The sequence below is a fragment of the Arachis ipaensis genome, chromosome B10, assembly GCF_059453495.1.
Source record: "Arachis ipaensis isolate K30076 ecotype BB chromosome B10, ASM5945349v1, whole genome shotgun sequence".
NCBI classification, from domain to species: domain Eukaryota; kingdom Viridiplantae; phylum Streptophyta; class Magnoliopsida; order Fabales; family Fabaceae; genus Arachis; species Arachis ipaensis.
The window spans coordinates 42,707,100-42,729,033 of NC_142435.1; the positions used below are offsets into that span (position 1 = coordinate 42,707,100).

Below are 21,934 nucleotides of genomic sequence, written 5' to 3' on the forward strand. Positions count from 1 at the left end.
TTGATGAGCAATGGAGGTTCATCCTCCCAAGTCTCATCACCAAATAACTTGGCATTCAGCTTCATGATTGCTCCTAGATACTGAGCAACTTGCTCTTCAATAATATCTTCATCCTCTTCAGAAGAAGAATACTCGTCAGAGCTCATGAATGGTAAGGCAACAGTAAGTTTAGTGGAATCTCTATGGTCTCTGTATGAGCCTCAGATTCCTTTGGTTCTTCAATAGGGAACTTCTTAGTGGCCAGTGGACATCTATTGAGGTCTTCCTCAGTGGAAATCACTGCCTTTCCCTCCTTTACAGGTTCGGCCATTTTTTACGTGTTGATGGCCTTGCACTCTCTTTTTGGATTCTCTTCTGTATTGCTTGGGAGAGTACTAGGAGGGATTTCAGTAACTCTTTTACTCAGCTGACCCACTTGTACCTCCAAATTTCTAATGGAGGACCTTGTTTCAGTCATGAAATTGTGAGTGGTCTTACTTAGATCGGAGATTATGGTTGCTAAGTCAGAGAGGCTCTGCTTAGAATTCTCTATCTGTTGCTCAGAAGATGATGGAAAAGGCTTGATATTGCCAAACCTATTTTTTTAACCATTATTATTATTGAAGCCTTGATTAGGCTTCTGTTGATCCTTCCATGAGAAATTAGGATGATTTCTCTATGAAGGATTATAGGTGTTTTCATAGGATTCTCCCATGTAATTCACCTCTTCCATTGTAGGGTTCTCAGGGTCATAAGCTTCTTCTTCAGAGGAAGCTTCTTTAGTACTGCCGGATGCAGCTTGCATTCCAGTCAGACTCTGAGAAAACATATTGAGTTGCTGAGTCAATATTTTATTCTGAGCTAATATTGCATTCAGAGTATCAATCTCAGGAACTCCTTTCTTCTGAGTTGTCCCATTATTCACATGATTTCTTTCAGAAGTGTACATGAATTGGTTATTTGCAACCATTTCAATGAGTTCCTGGCCTTCTGCAGACGTCTTCTTTAGATGAAGAGATCCACCAGCAGAGTGATCCAATGACATCTTGGGCAATTCAAACAGACCATCATAGAATATACATAAGATGCTCTATTCTGAAAGCATGTCAGAAGGACACCTTTCGATCAATTGCTTGTATCTTTCCTAAGCTTTATAGAAGGATTCACCTTCCTTCTGTCTGAAGGTTTGGACTTCCACTCTAAGCTTGCTCAACTTTTGAGGTGGAAAGAATTTGGCCAAGAAAGCATTGACCAACTTTTCCCAAGAGTTCAGGCTCTCTTTAGGTTGAGTCCAACCATGTCCTAGCTCTGTCTCTTACAGCAAAAGGGAAAAGCATAAGTCTGTAGACCTTAGGATTAACCCCATTGGTCTTAACAGTGTCACAGATTTGTAAGAATTCAGCTAAGAACTAATGAGGATCTTCCAATGAAAGTCCATGAAACTTGCAATTCTGCTGCATTAGAGAAACTAATTCAGGCTTAAGCTCAAAGTTGTTTGCTCCAATTGCGAGAATTGAGATGCTTCTTCCATAGAAGTCAGAAGTGGGTGCAGTAAAGTCACCAAGCATCTTCCTTGCATATCCACCATTGTTGTTATTTTTGGCTGCCATGTCTTCTTCTTTTTTGAAAATTTCTATTAGGTCCTCTTCAGAGTTTTGTGCTTTAGCTTCTCTTAATTTCTTCTTCAGAGTCCTTTCAGGTTCAGGATCAGCTTCAACAAGAATGTTTTTATCCTTGTTCCTGCTCATATGAAAAGAAGAGAACAGAAAAGAAGAGGAATCGTCTATGTCACAGTATAGAGATTCCTTTATGTGAGTAGAAGAATAGAAGAATAGAATGAAAGAGGGAGAAGGAGAAGAATTCGAACACAGAGAGAGGGAGAGGGTTCGAATTTTTTAGAAGAGAAGTGTTAGTAAATAAATAAAATAAATAGAAAGAGATGAGAGAGAAAGAGTATTCTAAAATTAATTCAAAGAAAATAAAAATATTTTTTTTATTTTAATTATTAGTTACAATTCGAATTTAAGAAGGAAAATAAAATAAGATTAGAATTTAAAACAATTAGTTAATTAAAAAGAGTTTTGAAAAAGTGGTTAGTGATTTTCGAAAATTAGAGAGAGAGAAAAGTAGTTAGGTGGTTTTGAAAAAGATAAGAAATAGTAAACTTTTAAAATCAAACAAAAAGTCAAGTAGTTAATTGAAAAAGATTTGAAAATCAATTTTGAAAAGATAAGAAGTTAGAAAAAGATTTTGAAATTAAGTTTTCAAAAAGATATGATTGAAAGATATGATTGAAATTTATTTTGAAAAAGATTTAAAAAGGAAATTAAAAAGATTTGATTTTTGAAATTAAAGTTGATTACTTGACTAACAAGAAACTAAAAGATATGATTCTAGAGTTTAAAGATTGATCATTTCTTAACAGGCAGGTAACAACTTAAAAATTTTTGAATCAAAACATTAAATGTTAGCATTAATTTCGAAAATATGAAATAAAAATAAGAAAAAGATTTTGAAAATCAATTTTGAAAATTTTCGAAAATAAAAAAAAATGAAAAAGATTTGATTTTTGAAAAAGATAGAATTTTTAATTTGAAATTTTGACTTGACTAACAAGAAACAACTAAATTTTAAAATTTTTTACCAAATCAATTCAAAATTTCAAAAATTATGAGCAAAATAAAGGGAAAGATTTTTTTTATTTTTGAAATTAATGAGGAAAGAGAACAACATCAAACAGACACAAGACATAAGAAATTAAAATCAAAACAACTAATGCATGCAGGAACACTTTGAATGTCAAGATGAACACCAAGAACACTTTGAAGATCATGATGAACACCAAGAACATGTTTTTGAAAATTTTTAAGAAAATAAAAACATGCAAGACATCAAACTTAAAAATTTTTAAACTTTAGACACTAATAATTCAAGAATGCATATGAAAAATAAGAAAAAGACACAAAATAAGAAAATGTAAAGATCAAACAAAGACAATCATCAAGAACTACTTGAAGATCAATGAAGAACACATGCATGAATTTTCGAAAATTTTAAGAAAAGTTAGAACATGAAATTGACACCAAACTTAAAATTTGACACAAGACTCAAATAAGAAACACAAAAATTTTTAGTTTTTATGATTTTATTAATTTTTTTAATTTTTTGAAAATTAATTTGGAAAAAAAATAAAAAGATACAAAATTTTTAATAAGAATTCCAGGAATCATGCAATGTTAGTCTAAAGCTCTGGTCCAAAAATTTTGACATGGCTTAATAGCCAGCCAAGCTTTATGTGAAAGCTTCGGTCCAAAAGATTAGACATGGCCAATGGCCAGCCAAGCTTCAGCAGAGCATTACATACAACATCCATATTGATGGGAATCAAAAAGCTCCTGCAATGATAAGTGGAAGCCTCGGTCCAAAAGAATTTAGACATGGCTTGACAGCCAGCCAAGCTTCAACAGATCATGATGAAACTCTAGAAATCATTCTTAAAAATTCTGAAGAACAAAATAAAATATATATTATTTATTTTTTTGAATTTTTTAAAAATAAAAAGCTTAAAATTAAAATAAAATTACCTAATCTGAGCAATAAGATGAACCGTCAGTTGTCCAAACTCGAACAATCCCCAGCAACGGCACCAAAAACTTGGTACGCAAAATCGTGATTGTTCATTCCCTGGCTACAGCGTCAAAAACTTAGTGTGGGAGAACGTGATCTCATCTTTTACACAAATCCGCGTAACTATCCAGCAAGTGCACTAGGTCGTCCAAGTAATAAATCTTACGTGAATAATGGTCGATCCCACAGAGATTGTCGGCTTGAAGAAAGCTATGGTCATCCTTGTAAATCTCAGTCAGGCGGATTCAAATGGTTATAAGGCTTTAATAATTAAAATATAAATAGAACAGAAAATAAAATAGAAATACTTATGTAATTCAATGGTGGAATTTTAGATAAGCGTCTGGAGATACTTTGTTGCTTCTGAACTTCTGCTTTCCCACTGCCTTCTTCCAACCATGCATTACCTCCTTCCATGGCAAGCTGTATCATCCTCTCGGATGAAAACAAATCCATATACGCTGTCACCGCACGGCTAATCATCTGTCGGTTCCCGCTAGTGTCGGAATAGGACCATTGTCCTTTTGCACACTGTCACTGCACCCAACATTCGCAAGTTTGAAGCTCGTCACAGCCATCCCTTCCCAAATCCTACTCGGAATACCACAGACAAGTTTTAGACTTTTTGAATCTTAGGAATGCTGCTAATGGTTCTAGCCTATACCACGAAGATACTAATCTCACGGACTCGACCCGTGTATTAGATATCCAAGAGAATATACTCCAGCTGTCGTCCAACGACTACGTTCAACATCATGTAGACCGCTTTGTGGTTGTCAGGCACGCGATCTTGGCTAAGCGAGTAACGAAGATTGGGTGATTGTCATGGGTCACCTCTTCATTCTGACTTAACTGAATTAAGTATGAGAGTATATCTTGGAGAAGAAGTAGGCGTGAATTGAATAGAAAACAGTAGTAATTGCATTAATTCATGAAGAACAGCAGAGCTCCACACCTTAATCTATGGGGTGTAAAAACTTCATCGTAGAAAATACATAAGTGAAAGGTCTAGGCATGGCCGTGAGGCCAGCCCTCAAACGTGAACAATAATCAAAAGATATTCCAAGGATGTGATACCAAATATTTTCAAAAGATATGAAATAAATCTCTAAAAGTAGTTTTTATACTAAACTAGTAACCTAGGGTTTACAGAAAATGAATAACTAAGTGCAGATAGTGCAAAAATCTACTTCCAGGGCCCACTTGGTGTGTGCTTGGGCTGAGCATTGAAGCTTCCACGTGCATAGGCTGTTTCTGGAGTTAAACGCCAGCTTTGGTGCCAGTTTGGGCGTTTAACTCCAATTCTAGTGCCAGTTTGGGCATTTTACGCCAAGATATTTTAGGCTGTCTTTGGACGCCAGTTTGGGCCATCAAATCTCGGGAAAAGTATTGACTATTATATATTGCTGGAAAGCTGATGTGTGAGCATCTTTTCTATTTTTTCCTAGTAAATTTGCATGTAATTTGTTGAGTTTAATAAGAATTAATTATATTTTCACCACTATGGATGCTATTTTGAGTTTTGTGCAATACTGTTTATTTTAGGTAGCATTCGGCTGGATTTGATGGAGTTTCTGCAGCAAAAGAAGCAAAGGAGATGGCAGCGAGGAGCGACGCGCACGCGTGCCTGATGCATGCGCGTGATTTGGAAGTATCCATGGCGACGCGTGCACGTGACTGACGCGTACGCGTGATTTGAAGAATCGATCAGCGACAGATATGCATGACTGACGCGTCCGCGTGACTCGCGAAAAAGGACCATCGACGCGTACGCGTGACATGCGCCACGTGCAGAAAACGCAGAAAAATGCTGGGAGCGATTTCTGGGCTGTTTTGACCCAGATTCCAGCCCAGAAAACATAGATTAGAAGCTGCAGAATGGACAAATCAAGTGGTCCCCACCCATCAGCTGAAGACTTGTTAATTAATTCGAATTTAAATTCAAATTTGATTTTTAAATAGGAAAAGATATTATTTTAATTTTAATTTTAGAAATTTGATTTTTTTAATTATTAGGATTAGTTATAAAAGGGGATTCAGATCCATCATTGTTAGGAGTAGTATATTTTTGCCTAAATCCTTATTTTTCTACTCTGAACCTTGAGCAACTAATCCTCCATAGTTAAGGTTAGGAGCTCTGTCTATTTGTATGGATTGATTTTATTATTTTTTCTATTTTAATTTATGTATGGATTTATATTTAAGAATTGTTTTCGTTCTTTATTTTATGAAATTGGGTGGAACGGAAGTATGACCCTCTTTCTAAATGCGTTCTTGTATAACTTGGAAAAGCTCTTTACTTGAACAACAGCTTGAAAACATATTCTCCTAAATTTCTAATTTATCTGGATTTAATAGGATACGTGACATATAATCCTTTTATGTTTGGGTAATTAGGATTTCTGTGGCATATAACTAGAATTGAACTTCACCCCCTAATTGGAATTAATTGACCAAGGAATTGGCTGTTGATGAATTTTAGAGGAGAATAGAAATGTCTAAGGAATTAGGGTCTAGTCACATATAGTTGCCATAAATTAGATCTTACATGATTAAAATAAAATAATAAGAAGAGTCAATCCGGAAAATTGATAACTCTGAAACCTTAACTGTTTCTTCATATTTTATTCCTCACCTATTCACCTGTCTGTCTTCAAACTCTTCTTTATTTTTTAATGCTTTTGAACTTCCAAACACTATTTTCTGTTTGTCTAACTAATCCTATCAATCACTATTGTTGCTTAATCCATTAATCCTCGTGGGATCGACCCTAACTCATGTAATGTATTACTTGGTACGACCCGGTGTACTTGCCGGTTAGTCTGTGGTTAGAAATTCCGCACCAAGTTTTTGACGCCGTTGCCGGGGATTGACTGTGATTAACAACTATTAGTTGTTTGATTGTTTAGATTAGGCGTTTCGATTTTAATTAGTTTTATTTTATTATTATTAATTTTTATTTTTTATTTTTGTTTATTTTTCTTCCCATAATATTTAATTATTTTTTTCTTTTCTTTGTTCTTTCGTTAGCATCCCCGCACCCCGTTTTCCTTTTTTATTTTTTTATTTACTTTCGTTCTTTTTTTTTTATTTATTTTTTTCTCACTTTTGTTTTGTTTTATTTTATTAGTTTTATTTAATCCATTTTTTTATTTATTTCTTTTCAAACCTTCTGTCATTTTTTTAATTATTTTATTTTATTTTATTTTTGTTTTCTTTCTTTATATATTCAGTTTTCCTTAGTTTTAATTTTATCTCTTTTAGTTTTAATTTTATTTTAATTCTGTTTTATTAAGTTAAAAAAATTAATATTTTAGTATTAATATTTTTTTCCTTAATTTCTGAAATTAAGTTTGGTGTTACCTAGTTGATTTTTATTTTAATTTTTTTGTTTATTTTTTTAAAATTTTTGAAAATTTTTTTATTTAGTATTTTTATTTTATTATTTTACACAGGTTACCTCACAGGGACTTCTCTGCACTTTGACGTAGAGAGTCCCATCTTTTCTTGTCTTCTGTTTGTTTATGCGCAGGAACAGAGACAAAGAACATCTCTTAGACTTTGATCTTGAACCTGAAAGAACCTTCAGGCGGCGTTTGCAAAAAGCAAAACTTTACAAGGCTACAGAATCCACTATGGATCCTAATAATAATGCTAATGCCAATATGGCAAATCCGAAAGAGGATGATCAACAGAGAAGAGTGCTTGGCTCTTATTCTGCCCCTACTGCGGATCTCTATGGAAAAAGTATTGTGGTACCTCCTATAGCTGCAAACAACTTTGAGTTGAAGCCACAATTGGTCACCCTGGTGCAACAAAACTGCCAATATCATAGACTTCCTCATGAAGATCCAAATCAATTTATATCTGATTTTTTGTAGATTTGTGATACTGTGAAGACAAATGGAGTGAACCCAGAGGTGTACAAATTCATGCTCTTTCCGTTTGCTCTGAGAGATAAAGCAAAGCTGTGGTTAGATTCCCAACCAAAAGAGAGTCTGAATACTTGGGAAAAGGTTGTTACAGAATTTCTCACTAAATTTTTCCCACCAAAGAAGCTGACTATGCTCAGGTTGGAGGTTCAGACTTTCAGACAGAAGGAGGGTGAAACTCTTTATGAAGCTTGGGAGAGATACAAGCTACTGACTAGGCAATGCCCTCCAGACATGTTCTCCAAATGGACCCAACTAGATATCTTTTATGAAGGTTTGGGTGAGATGTCCAAGATGAGCCTAGACACTTCTGCAGGTGGTTCATTGCACAAGAAGAAGACACCAGAGGAAACTATTGAGCTGATTAAATTGGTTGCAAGCAACCAATATTCATACTCATCTAACAGGAATCCTGTGAACTCTGAGACCCCTCAGAAGATAGGCGTGTTGGAAGTAGAAGCTGTTAATGCTCTTCTTGCTCAGAACAAGCTGATGTTTCAGCAAATAAATCTACTTACTTAACAGATGGGTGGCATGCAAGTCTCAACTATCAACACCCAAAATCCACCACAGGAAGTCTCCTATGACATGGCAGGTAACTTTATGCAAAATGATAATTATGATTATGCTCAACCCTCTTCTGAACAAATGAATTACATGGCGAGTGGTCCTAGAAATCCCAACAATGATCCATATTCTAAGACATACAATCAGGGGTGGAGGAATCACCCAAATTTTGGGTGGAGAGATCAACCTCAGAGACCTCAGAATTTTAACAATAGTTCTCAGGGCAGTTTTCAATAGAACAACCATAATAACCGCCAATTTTATTCTCAGCAACAACAACCACCTCAGCAGGCAAATTCTGAATCCCAAGAAGATTTTAATTGGGAGATGATGATGAGTTTCATGCAAGAAACCAGAGCCTCTATTAGAAACTTGGACGTGCAAATGGGTCAAATGAGCAAGCAATTACCTGAAAGGTCTTCAAATACATTCCTAGTGATACAGTGGTAAACCCAAGTGAAGATTGCAAGGCTATTCAATTGAGAAGTGGTAAGGCAGCTGGTTCTGAGACCAAGGTCAATTAAGATCTAGTTGAAAAGGAAACTCCAGAGGAGAAGAAGGAAGAAGTAGAGCACGCCCCTCCTAAGCATGCAGACAACCCGTTTCCTAACTCTCTTGACACTTATCCCACCTTACCAAAGTCTCCTGAATACAAGCCAAAAATGCCATATCCTCAGAGGCTTCAGAAGGCATCCAAAGAAAAATAATTCTCTAAATTTTTAGATGCCTTCAAGAAGCTGTAGATCAACCTTCCTTTTGCAGAAGCTCTGGAGCAAATGCCTCTCTACGCTAAATTTATGAAAGAGTTATTGACCCACAAGAGGAATTGGAAGGAGCAAGAAACCATGGTGTTAACCAAGGAATGCAGTGCTATTATTCAACACACCATTCCTGAGAAGATGCCATACCCAGGAAGCTTTGTCATTCCTTGCACCATTGGAGAAGTCGACATTCAAAGAGCTTTATGTGATCTTGGAGCTAGCATCAACCTCATGCCACTTTCAGTGATAAAAAAGCTTCAAATTGAGGAGGTAAAACCTACTCGTATTTCTCTTCAACTTGCTGATCTTTCTATTAAATTACCTGTGGGTATGGTTGAAGATTTACTTGTTAAAGTAGGACCATTTATTTTTCCTGTTGATTTTGTTATATTAGACATGGAAGAGGAGGTAAAACCCTTTATTATACTTGGTAGACCATTTTTAGCTACAGGTAGAGCTTTGATTGATGTGCAAAAGGGTGAATTAACACTGAGGGTCAATGAAGAACAGGTGGTCCTAAATGTTTTTGAAGACCTCAAGCACCCCAATGATTCTGAGGGGTGTATGAAAATAGATGTTATTGAACTACTTGTTCAAGAAGTACTGGAAACTGAGGTACTTGATGATGTTCTGGATCCTATTTCTGAGTGTGAATTAGTTGAAGTTGATGATTCACCACCCCAAAAGAAGCTGATGAAAACACCAATCAAGGAGGAGGAAGCCCCCAAGATTGAGCTCAAACCCTTACCCCCTTCTCTGAAATATGTGTTCTTGGGTGAAAATGATTCATATCCAGTAATTATTAGCTCTTCCCTGAAGCTTGAAGAGGAAGAGGCGCTTGTTTCAGTGCTCAAGAGCCATAAAACAGCTCTTGGGTGGACCGTTAGTGACTTGAAAGGGATTAGTCCAACCAAGTGTATGCACAAAATCCTCCTTGAAGATGATGCCAAACCAGTTGTGTAACCACAAAGGAGACTCAATCCAACTATGAAAGAGGTGGTCCAAAAAGAGGTAATGAAATTATGGGAAGCAGGTATTATTTACCCTATTTCTGACAGTCCTTGGGTAAGTCCTGTGTAGGTAATTCCCAAGAAAGGAGGGATGACAGTGATCAAGAATGAAAAGAATGAGCTTATTCCTACAAGAACAGTCACAGGATGGAGAATGTGCATAGACTACAGGAGGCTCAACACTGCTACAAGGAAAGATCATTTCCCCCTGCCTTTCATTGATCAGATGCTTGAGAGGTTAGCTGGTCACGCCTTTTATTGTTTTCTAGATGGATATTCTGGATATAATCAAATTACAGTGGACCCTCAAGATCAAGAGAAGACAGCATTCACATGCCCCTTTGGAGTATTTGCCTACAGGAGAATGCCATTTGGACTTTGCAATGCTCCAGCAACTTTTCAGAGGTGTATGCTTTCAATTTTTCTGATATGGTTAAAAAGTTTATTGAGATATTTATGGATGACTTTTCTGTTTTTGGTAATTCTTTTGAATCCTGTCTTAAACATTTATCTCTTGTCTTGAAATGGTGTCAAGAATCAAACCTTGTTTTAAATTGGGAAAAATGCCATTTTATGGTTACAGAAGGCATTGTTCTTGGACACCGGATTTCAAGTAAGGGGATTGAGGTTGACAGAGTAAAGGTGGAGGTACTTGAAAAATTACCACCACTAACTAATGTTAAGACAATTAGGAGTTTCTTGGGTCATGTAGGATTTTATAAAAGATTTATAAAGGATTTTTCTAAAATTGCTAAATCATTGAGCAACCTGTTGGTTGTTGATGTTCCTTTTATCTTTGATTCTGATTGTCTGCATGCTTTTGAAACTCTGAAAGCAAACCTTACTTCTACTCCCATTATAGCTCCCTCTGACTGGGATTTACCATTTGAATTAATGTGTGAAGCTAGTGATTTTGCTATAGGAGCTGTTTTAGGACAGCAGCATGGTAAGCTTGTACATGTCATTTATTATGCCAATCGTGTGTTAAATGATGCTCAAAAGAATTACACAACTACAGAAAAGGAATTATTAGCTGTTGTGTATGCTGTTGATAAGTTTAGGTCCTATTTACTTTATTCTAAGGTTATTGTTTATACTGACCATGCTGCTTTGAAGTACCTTCTAACCAAGCAGGATTCTAAACCAAGATTAATCAGATGGGTGTTGCTCCTTCAAGAGTTTGATATTGAGATAAAAGACAGGAAATGGTCAGAAAATCAAGTAGCTGACCATCTCTCCAGAATTGAGCCTGAAGCAAGAGTACAACCACCCACAACTGTGACTGAGACGTTTCCGGATGAGCAATTGTTCCTCATTCAGCAAGCTCGTTGGTTTGCAGACATTACAAATTATAAGGCTATGAATTTTATCCCAAGGGAGTACAGCAGGCAACAAGTAAAGAAGCTATTAACAGATGCCAAGTACTACATTTGGGAGGAACCATACCTTTTTAAAAGGTGTTCAAATGGTATAATCAGGAGATGTGTCCCAGATGATGAAACACAGCAGATTCTTTAGCACTGTCATGGTTCTGAATATGGAGGCCACTTTGGTGGTGAAAGGACAGCTACAAAGGTCCTTCAGAGTGGGTTTTACTGGCCGACTCTCTTCAGGAATTCAAGAAAATTTGTGAAGCACTGTGACAGATGTGCAAAAGCCACGAATCTCCCTGCCAACCATGAAATGCCACAGCAGGGGATTCTTGAGGTTGAGTTGTTGGATATGTGGGGTATTGATTTCATTGGACCTTTCCCACCCTCACATGCAAATAACTATATTCTAGTGGCCGTTGATTATGTGTCCAAGTGGGTGGAGGCTGTAGCTCTACCCACCAATGATGCCAAGGTGGTAATGAGCTTTCTTCAGAGATATATCTTCAACCGGTTTGGTGTCCCAAGGACACTCATTAGTGATGGAGGAAGTCACTTCTGTAACAGACAACTGGACTCTCTTCTACAGAGATATGGAGTTTGTCATAAGATGGTAACCCCCTATCACCCTCAGACAAGTGGACAGGTTGAAGTTTCCAACAGGGAACTTAAGAGGATTCTAGAGAAGACCGTCAGTGTTTCAAGAAAGGACTGGTCTAGGAAGCTTGATGATGCTCTCTGGGCATACCGAACAGCATACAAGACTCCCATTGGCATGTCCCCTTATCAGTTGGTCTATGGCAAAGCCTGTCACTTGCTAGTTGAGCTGGAACACAAGGCTTACCGGGCAATCCGGTATCTAAATCTTGATTCAGAAGCTGCAGGAATTAAGCGAATGCTTCAGTTGAATGAGCTTGATGAATTCAGATATTCAGCTTATGAGAATGCCAAGCTCTATAAGGAAAGAACCAAGTTACTGCATGACAAGAACATTGCCATCAGAGTCTTTGAGCCAGGACAGAGAGTGCTGCTATATAATTCAAGGCTCAAATTTTTTCCTGGGAAGCTGAAATCTCGGTGGTTAGGACCGTTTTTGGTTACCAGAGCTTCACCATATGGTCATGTGGAAATACAGGAAGAGAATTCTGATAGAAAATTTACAGTGAATGGCCAGAAGTTGAAGCATTATCTTGGAGGCGAGATTGAGCGCCAGAGGTCCACTCATCTGCTGAATTAGCAGAACTGACCGTCAAGCTAGTGACGTTAAAGAAGCGCTTGTCGGGAGGCAACCCGATAATTTCGTATCCTTAGTTATTTTTCGTAGTAGTAGTTTTCTTACTTATTTGATTTTTATTAAGTTCTTACTAATTTTCTGATCATGCAGCTATTTTATAACAGGAACCGAACACCTCAAAAAAAAAAAAAATACCCGACGCGCAAGCGTCGCTGACGCGTACGCGTCATCTAGGGGTGCGAGAAAAATAAAAGTTACAGAGAGTTGCGCGGGAGTGGCGCCAGAATGAAGTCTTTCGCACAAACAAGCCCACGCGGACGCGTACCCCACGCGTACGCGTCATTCATGATTTTGGCACTCCACGCGTCCGCGTCATCGATGTGTACGCGTGACATCACAAATTGGCGTACAAGGTGTTTGGACAGAAAGTTGTGCTGGTTTGGGGCTGGAAGTGTGCTAGAAGCACAAAATTGCCCACACGTATGCGTCCCTGACGCGTGCGCGTCTGATGAGCGGATAATTTATACGCTTTTTGACACTGTTTTTAGTATGTTTTTAGTAGGATCTAGTCACTTTTAGGGATGTTTTCATTAGTTTTTATGTTAAATTCACATTTCTGGACTTTACTATGAGTTTGTGTGTTTTTCTGTGATTTCAGGTATTTTCTGGCTGAAATTGAGGGACTTGAGCAGAAATCAGATTCAGAGGTTGAAAAAGGACTGCTGATGCTGTTGGATTCTGACCTCCCTGCACTCAAAGTGGATTTTCTGGAGCTACAGAACTCGAAATGGCGCGCTTCCAATTGCGTTGGAAAGTAGACATCCAGGGCTTTCCAGAAATATATAATATTCCATACTTTGGCCAAGAATTGACGACGTAAACTGGCGTTCAACACCAGCCTTCTGCCCAAATCTGGCGTCCAGCGCCAGAAAAGGATCCAAAACCAGAGTTGAACGCCCAAACTGGCACAAAAATTGGCGTTCAACTCCACAAATGACCTCTGCACGTGTAACACTCAAGCCCAAGCCCAAGCACACACCAAGTGGGCCCCGGAAGTGGATTTATGCATCAATTACTTACTCATGTAAACCCTAGTAGCTAGTTTATTATAAATAGGACCTTGTACTATTGTATTAGGTATCTTTTGATCAGCTTTTAATCTTTTGATCATCTTAGGATCTTAGGATCATCTGGGAATGCATTGTTCTTAGATCAGAGGGGCTAGCCTCTCGGCCATGCCTGGACCTTCACTTATGTATTTTCATACGGTAGAGTTTCTACACTCCATAGATTAAGGTGTGGAGCTCTGCTGTTCCTCAAAGATTAATGCAAAGTACTACTGTTTTCTATTCAATTCTTCTTATTTCTCTTCTAAGATATCCATTCGCACTCAAGAATATGATGAAGGTGATGATTATGTGTGACGCTCATCACCATTCTCCTCTATGAACGCGTGCCTGACAAACACTTCTGTTCTACATGAATTAAGCTAGAATGAGTATCTCTTAGATCTCCTGACCAGAGTCTTCGTGGCGTAAGCTAGAATGATGGCGGCATTCAAGAGAATCCGGAAGGTCTAAACCTTGTCTGTGGTATTCTGAGTAGGATTCAATGATTGAATGACTGTGACGAGCTTCAAACTCGCGATTGTTGGGCGTTAGTGACAGACGCAAAAGGAGGGTGAATCCTATTCCAGCATGATCGAGAACCGACAGATGAATAGCCGTACCGTGACAGGGTGCGTGAGCATATGATTCACTGAGAGGAGGGGATGTAGCCACTGACAACGGTGATGCCCTTGCATACAGCCAGCCATGGAAAGGAGTAAGACTGATTGGATGAAGATAGCAGGAAAGCAGAGGTTCAGAGGAACGAAAAGTATCTCCATTCGCTTATCTGAAATCCCTGCCAATGAATCTACATAAGTATCTCTATCCCTTTTATTGTTTATTTTAATCTAATAAAGTATCATGTTTAAATCCGCCTGACTGAGATTTACAAGGTGACCATAGCTTGCTTCATACCAACAATCTCCGTGGGATTCGACCCTTACTCACGTAAGGTATTACTTGGACGACCCAGTGCACTTGCTGGTTAGTTGTATCGAAGTTGTGACAATTATGTATTGAGATCAGAGCACCAAGTTGCTCACGTTGCCAGGGATTGTTTGAGCCTGGACATCACAATTTCGTGCACCAAGTTTTTGGCGCCGTTGCCGGGGATTGTTCGTGTTTGGACAACTGACGGTTCATCTTGTTGCTCAGATTAGGTAATTTTCTTTTTATTTTATTTTCAAAAATTTTTCAAAAAAATTTCTAAAATTTTCTCATCTGTTTTCGAAAAAAATAAAAATGTTTTCAAAAATAAATTATTCTATGGCTTCAAAATTTTTAAGAATGAATTCTAGTGTTTCATGAAATATGTTGAATCATATCTGGCTGTAAAGCCATACCCAAACTACTTTGGGATTGGTATTCAACTAATCACTCCAGCCCATGTAATTATATGTTGCAGCCTGGCTGGCTGTAAAGCCATGTCTAAATTCATTTGGACTGAGGCAGCAATTTGTTATCAAGAGCAAGCTAGTTGGAGTTAATCCACCTGCTACTGTTTCTGATCACCTGCTGAAGCTTGGCTGGCCATTGGCCATGTCTAGTGTTTTGGACTGGAGCTTTCTTTGAAAGCTTGGCTGGCTAGTGAGCCATGTCTAATTCCTGGACTGAAGCTTTAGACTAACATGGCAAGATTCCTGGAATTCATATTAAAAATTTTTGGAATCCTTATTTTTCCTTTTAATATGCGAAAAATATAAAAGAAAAATCCAAAAAAATTAGAAAATCATAAAAATCAAAAATATTTTGTGTTTCTTGTTTGAGTCTTGAGTCATATCATAAGTTTGGTGTCACTTGCATATGCATCTTGCATTTTTTCGAAAATATCATGCATTCATAGTGTTTTTCATGATCTTCAAGTTGTTCTTGGTAAGTCTTCTTGTTTGATCTTGATGATTTTTTGTTTTGTGTCTTTTCATGTTTATCATATGCATTCTTGAATTCTTAGTGTCTAAGCATTAAAGAATTCTAAGTTTGGTGTCTTGCATGTTTTCTTTGCATTAAAAATTTTTCAAAATTGTGTCTATGATGTTCATCATAATCTTCAAAGTGTTCTTGGTGTTCATCTTGACATTCATAGCATTTTTGCATGCATCACATGTTTTGATCTAAAAATTTCATGCATTGCATAATTTCCATGTTTTCATAAAAAAATTCAAAAATCAAAAAAATATCTTTCCCTTTTTCTCTCCTCAAATTCGAAAATTTGGATTGACTTTTTCAAAAAATTTTAAAATCAAATTGTTTCTCATGAGTCAAATCAAATTTTCAATTTGAAAATCTTATCTTTTTCAAAATCTTTTTCAAAAATCAAATCTTTTTCAAAATTATTAGTTATTTTCGAAAATTCCAAAAATATTTTTCAAAAATCTTTTTCTTATTTTTATCACAAATTTTCGAAAATAACATAATCAATTAATGTTTTGATTCAAAAATTTGAAGTTTGTTACTTGCTTGTTAAGAAAGATTCAAACTTTAAGTTCTAGAATCATATCTTGTGATTTCTTATGAATCAAGTCATTAATTGAGATTTTAAAAATCAAATCTTTTTCAAAACTAATTTCAATCATATCTTTTCAAAAATATCTTCGTATCTTGTCTTTTTCAAAAATATCTTTCCTAACCTCCTAACTACTTATCTTTTCAAAATTGGTTTTCAAAATTTGTTTCAACTAACTAACAAACTTTTTGTTTGTTTCTTATCTTTTTCAAAACCACCTAACTAACTCTCTCTCTCTCATTTTTCGAAAATACCTTCCTCCTTTTTCAAAATTTCTTTTTAATTTATTAATTATTTTAATTTTTAAAACTTAATTTTCGAAAATTACTAACAAATTTTCAAAAAAAAAAAAAAAACCATTTTCAAAAATCACTAACTCTTTTTCAAAATAATTTTCGAAAATTATCCCTCCCCCATCCTATTCTATTTATTCATTCATATCCTAACATCTCATCTCACATCTCTTCCATTCGTACAGTTGCATTTCTTCCTTTACATCACATTCTTTGTCTCCCCCTTCTCTTCCACTCACAAAGGGATCCCTATACTGTGGTATAGAGGATCTCTATTATTATTATCATTTTTCTGGCCATTCTTCCTTGTCATATGAGCAGGAGCACGGATAAGAACATTCTTGTGGAAGCAGATCCAGAACCTGAAAGGACTCTGAAGAGAAAATTAAGAGAAGCTAAAATACAACAATCCAAAGATAACCTCTCAGAAATTTTCGAACAGGCAGAGGAGATGGCAGCCAAAAATAATAATAATGCAAGGAGGATGCTTGGTGACTTTACTGCACCTAATTCCAATTTACATGGAAGAAGCATCTCCATTCCTGCCATTGGAGCAAACAACTTTGAGCTGAAACCTCAATTAGTTTCTCTGATGCAGCAGAACTGCAAGTTTCATGGACTTCCATCTGAAGATCCTTTTCAGTTCTTAACTGAATTCTTGCAGATATGTGATACTGTTAAGACTAATGGAGTAGATCCTGAAGTCTACAGGCTCATGCTTTTCCCTTTTGCTGTAAGAGACAGAGCTAGATTATGGTTGGATTCTTAACCTAAAGACAGCCTGAACTCTTGGGATAAGCTGGTCACGGCTTTCTTAGCCAAGTACTTTCCTCCTCAAAAGCTGAGCAAGCTTAGAGCTGATGTTCAAACCTTCAGACAGAAAGAAGGTGAATCCCTCTATGAAGCTTGGGAAAGATACAAACAGTTGACCAAAAAGTGTCCTTCTGACATGCTTTCAGAATGGACCATCCTGGATATATTCTATGATGGTTTATCTGAGCTATCAAAGATGTCACTGGATACCTCTGCAGGTGGATCCATTCACCTAAAGAAAACGCCTGCAGAAGCTCAAGAACTCATTGACATGGTTGCTAATAACCAGTTCATGTACACTTCTGAGAGGAATCCTGTGATTAATGGGACGCCTATGAAGAAGGGAGTTCTTGAAGTTGATACTCTGAATGCCATATTGGCTCAGAATAAAATATTGACTCAGCAAGTCAATATGATTTCTCAGAGTCTGCATGGAATGCAAGCTGCATCCAACAGTACTCAAGAGGCATCTTCTGAAGAAGAAGCCTATGATCCTGAGAACCCTGCAATAGCAGAGGTAAATTACTTAGGTGAACCTTATGGAAACACCTATAACTCAACATGGAGAAATCATCCAAATTTCTCATGGAAGGATCAAAAGCCCCAACAAGGCTTTAATAATGGTGGAAGAAACAGGTTTAGCAATAGCAAGCCTTTTCCATCATCAACTCAGCAACAGACAGAGAACTCTGAACAAAATGCTTCTAATTTAGCAAATCTAGTCTCTGATCTATCTAAGGCCACTGTAAGTTTCATGAATGAAACAAGGTCTTCCATTAGAAATCTGGAAGCACAAGTGGGCCAGCTGAGTAAAAGGATCACTGAAATCCCTCTTAGTACTCTCCCAAGCAATACAGAAGAGAACCCAAAAGGAGAGTGCAAGGCCATTGACATAAGTGCCATGGCCGAACCTGTGAGGAAAGGAGAGGATGTGAATCCCAAGGAGGAAGACCTCCTGGGACGTCCAGCGATCAATAAGGAGCTTCCCTCTGGGGAATCAAAGGACTCTGAGGCTCATCTAGAGACTATAGAGATCCCATTGAACCTCCTTATGCCCTTCATGAGCTCTGATGAGTATTCCTCTTCTAAAGAGAATGAGGATGTCACTGAAGAGCAAACTGCCAAGTTTCTTGGTGCAATCATGAAGCTAAATGCCAAATTATTTGGCATTGATACTTGGGAAGTTGAACCTCCCTTGTTCATCAATGAACTAAGTGATCTGGATCAACTGATATTGCCTCAGAAGAGACAGGATCCTGGAAAGTTCATAATTCCCTGTACCATAGGCACCATGATCTTTAAAGCTCTGTGTGACCTTGGTTCAGGAATAAACCTCATGCCCCTCTCTGTAATAGAGAAACTGGGAATCTATGGAGTGCAAGCTGCTAACAGCTCAAGAAAACAGGCTTATGGACAAGTAGAGGACGTGTTAGTAAAGGTTGAAGGCCTTTACATCCCTGCTGATTTCATAGTCCTGGATACTGGAAAGGAAGAGGATGAATCCATCATCCTAGGAAGACCTTTCCTGGCCACAGCAAGAGCTGTGATTGATGTTGACAGAGGTGAAATAGTCCTTCAATGGAATGAGAACTCCCTTGTATTCAAAACTCAAGAATCTCCCTCTGCAACCATGGAGAGGAAGCTTGAAAAGCTTCTCTCAAAGCAGAGTCAACCAGAGCCCCCACAGTCAAACTCTAAGTTTGGTGTTGGGAGGCCACAACCAAACTCTAAGTTTGGTGTTGAACTCCCATATCCAAACTCTAAGTTTGGTGTTGGAGAGTCTCAACAAAGCTCTGCACATCCGTGAGGCTCCATGAGAGCTCACTGTCAAGCTATTGACATTAAAGAAGCGCTTGTTGGGAGGCAACCCAATGTTTATCTAATTCTTATTTTTATTGTTTTTCATGTTTTCTTAGGTTCATGATCATGTGGAGTCACAAAATAAATATAAAAATTGAAAAAGGAATCAAAAACAGCAGAAGAAAAATCACACCCTGGAGGAGCATCTGTCTGGCGTTCAAACGCCAGAACAGAGCATAGTTCTGGCGCTGAACGCCCAGAACAAGCATGGTTCTGGCGTTCAACGCCAGAAATGGCAGCAAAGGGGCGTTGAACGCCCAAAATGGGCACCAACCTGGCGCTGAACGCCCAGAGTTGTGTGCAAGGGCATTTTACATGCCTAAATTGGTGCAGGGATGTAAATGCCTTGACACCTCAGGATCTGTGGACCCCACAGGATCATCTCAGGATTTGTGGACCCCACAGATCCCCACCTACCTCATCATCTCTCTTTCCATTCATGATCATCCCTTCTGTTTTCCATTTACCACTCACATCTATACACCCACTACCTTCAAAATTCATCAACATCTCTCTCCCACCCAATCCCACCCATATGGCCGAATACACACTCCCATCCATCTCCTCCATATCTTCTTCTTATTCTTCTATTCTTTCTTCTTTTGCTCGAGGGCGAGCAACATTCTAAGTTTGGTGTGGTAAAAAGCATAGCTTTTTTTTATTTTTTCCATAACCATTGATGGCACCTAAGGCCAGAGAGGCCTCTAAAAAGAGGAAAGGAAAGACAAAAGCTTCCATCAAGGGTCTATAGCTCAGTGGTAGAACATTTGACTGCAAATCAAGAGATCCCTGAGATACCTCAGGGGATACATTTTCTTCCACACAATTATTGGAAGCAACTAAGGGTGGAACATCAAGAGCACTCCATCATCCTTCATGAAATCAGAGAAGATCTAAAAGCAATGAAGGAGGAGCAGCAAAGACAAGGAAGAGACATAGAAGAGCTCAAGGACATCACTAAGGTGGATTCATTCCTTGTCCTTACTTTCTCTGTTTTTCGTTTTCTATATTATGTGATTATCTATGTTTGTATCTTCATTACATGATCATTAGTAGTAGTGACTTTGTCCTAAAGTTATAAATGTCCTATGAATCCATCACCTCTCTTAAATAAAAACTGTTTTAATTCAAAAGAACAAGAAGTACATGAGTTTTGAATTTATCCTTGAGCTTAGCTTAATTATATTGATGTGGTGACAATGCTTCTTGTTTTCTGAATGTATGCTTGAACAGTGCATATGTCTTTTGAAGTTGTTGTTTAAGAATGTTAAATATGTTGGCTCTTGAAAGAATGATGACTAGGAGACATGTTATTTGATAATTTGAAAAATCATAAAAATGATTCTTGAAGCAAGAAAAAGCAGCAAAGAACAAAGCTTGCAGAAAAAAAAAAATTTAGGCAAAAAAAAAAATATAGAAAAAAAAAAGAAAAAGAAAAAGCAAGCAGAAAAAGCCAATAACCCTTAAAACCAAAAGGCAAGGGCAAATAAAAAGGATCCCAAGGCTTTGAGCATCAGTGGATAGGAGGGCCTAAAGGAATAAAATCCTGGTCTAAGCGGCTAAACCAAGCTGTCCCTAACCATGTGCTTGTGGCGTGTAGGTGTCAAGTGAAAACTTGAGACTGAGCGGTTAAAGTCAAGGTCCAAAGCAAAAAAAAAAAAACAAAGAGTGTGCTTAAGAACCCTGGACACCTCTAATTGGGGACTCTAGCAAAGCTGAGTCACAATCTGAAAAGGTTCACCCAATTATGTGTCTGTGGCATTTATGTATCCGGTAGTAATACTGGAAAACAAAGTGCTTAGGGCCACGGCCAAGACTCATAAAGAAGCTGTGTTCAAGAATCATCACACTGAACTAGGAAAGTCAATAACACTATTCGAAATCTGAAGTTCCTATAGATGCCAATCATTCTGAACCTCAATGGATAAAGTGAGATGCCAAAACTATTCAAGAGGCAAAAAGCTATAAGTCCCGCTCATATGATTGCAGCTATGTTTCATTGATAATTTGGAATTTATAGTATATTCTCTTCTTTTTATCCTATTTGATTTTCAGTTGCTTGGGGACAAGCAACAATTTAAGTTTGGTGTTGTGATGAGCGGATAATTTATACGCTTTTTGACACTGTTTTTAGTATGTTTTTAGTAGGATCTAGTCACTTTTAGGGATGTTTTCATTAGTTTTTATGTTAAATTCACATTTCTGGACTTTACTATGAGTTTGTGTGTTTTTCTGTGATTTCAGGTATTTTCTGGCTGAAATTGAGGGACTTGAGCAGAAATCAGATTCAGAGGTTGAAAAAGGACTGCTGATGCTGTTGGATTCTGACCTCCCTGCACTCAAAGTGGATTTTCTGGAGCTACAGAATTCGAAATGGCGCGCTTCCAATTGCGTTGGAAAGTAGACATCCAGGGCTTTCCAGAAATATATAATATTCCATACTTTGGCCAAGAATTGACGACGTAAACTGGCGTTCAACGCCAGCCTTCTGCCCAAATCTGGCGTCCAGCGCCAGAAAAGGATCCAAAACCAGAGTTGAACGCCCAAACTGGCACAAAAACTGGCGTTCAACTCCACAAATGACCTCTGCACGTGTAACACTCAAGCCCAAGCCCAAGCACACACCAAGTGGGCCCCAGAAGTGGATTTATGCATCAATTACTTACTCATGTAAACCCTAGTAGCTAGTTTATTATAAATAGGACCTTGTACTATTGTATTAGGTATCTTTTGATCAGCTTTTAATCTTTTGATCATCTTAGGATCTTAGGATCATCTGGGAACGCATTGTTCTTAGATCAGAGGGGCTGGCCTCTCGGCCATGCCTGGACCTTCACTTATGTATTTTCATACGGTAGAGTTTCTACACTCCATAG

At 37.7% G+C, this 21,934-nt stretch overlaps 2 non-coding genes across 2 annotated transcripts; both read right to left on the reverse strand.

The window, feature by feature from the left end:
• Positions 1-7,670: 7,670 nt before the first annotated feature.
• On the reverse strand, positions 7,671-7,779 carry LOC148579837 (small nucleolar RNA R71). The gene has a single exon (XR_015896664.1). It is a non-coding gene; the product is annotated as a small nucleolar RNA R71 (small nucleolar RNA).
• A 9,453-nt stretch (positions 7,780-17,232) lies between these two features.
• Positions 17,233-17,340, reverse strand: LOC148579838 (small nucleolar RNA R71). The gene has a single exon (XR_015895793.1). It is a non-coding gene; the product is annotated as a small nucleolar RNA R71 (small nucleolar RNA).
• Positions 17,341-21,934: the final 4,594 nt, after the last annotated feature.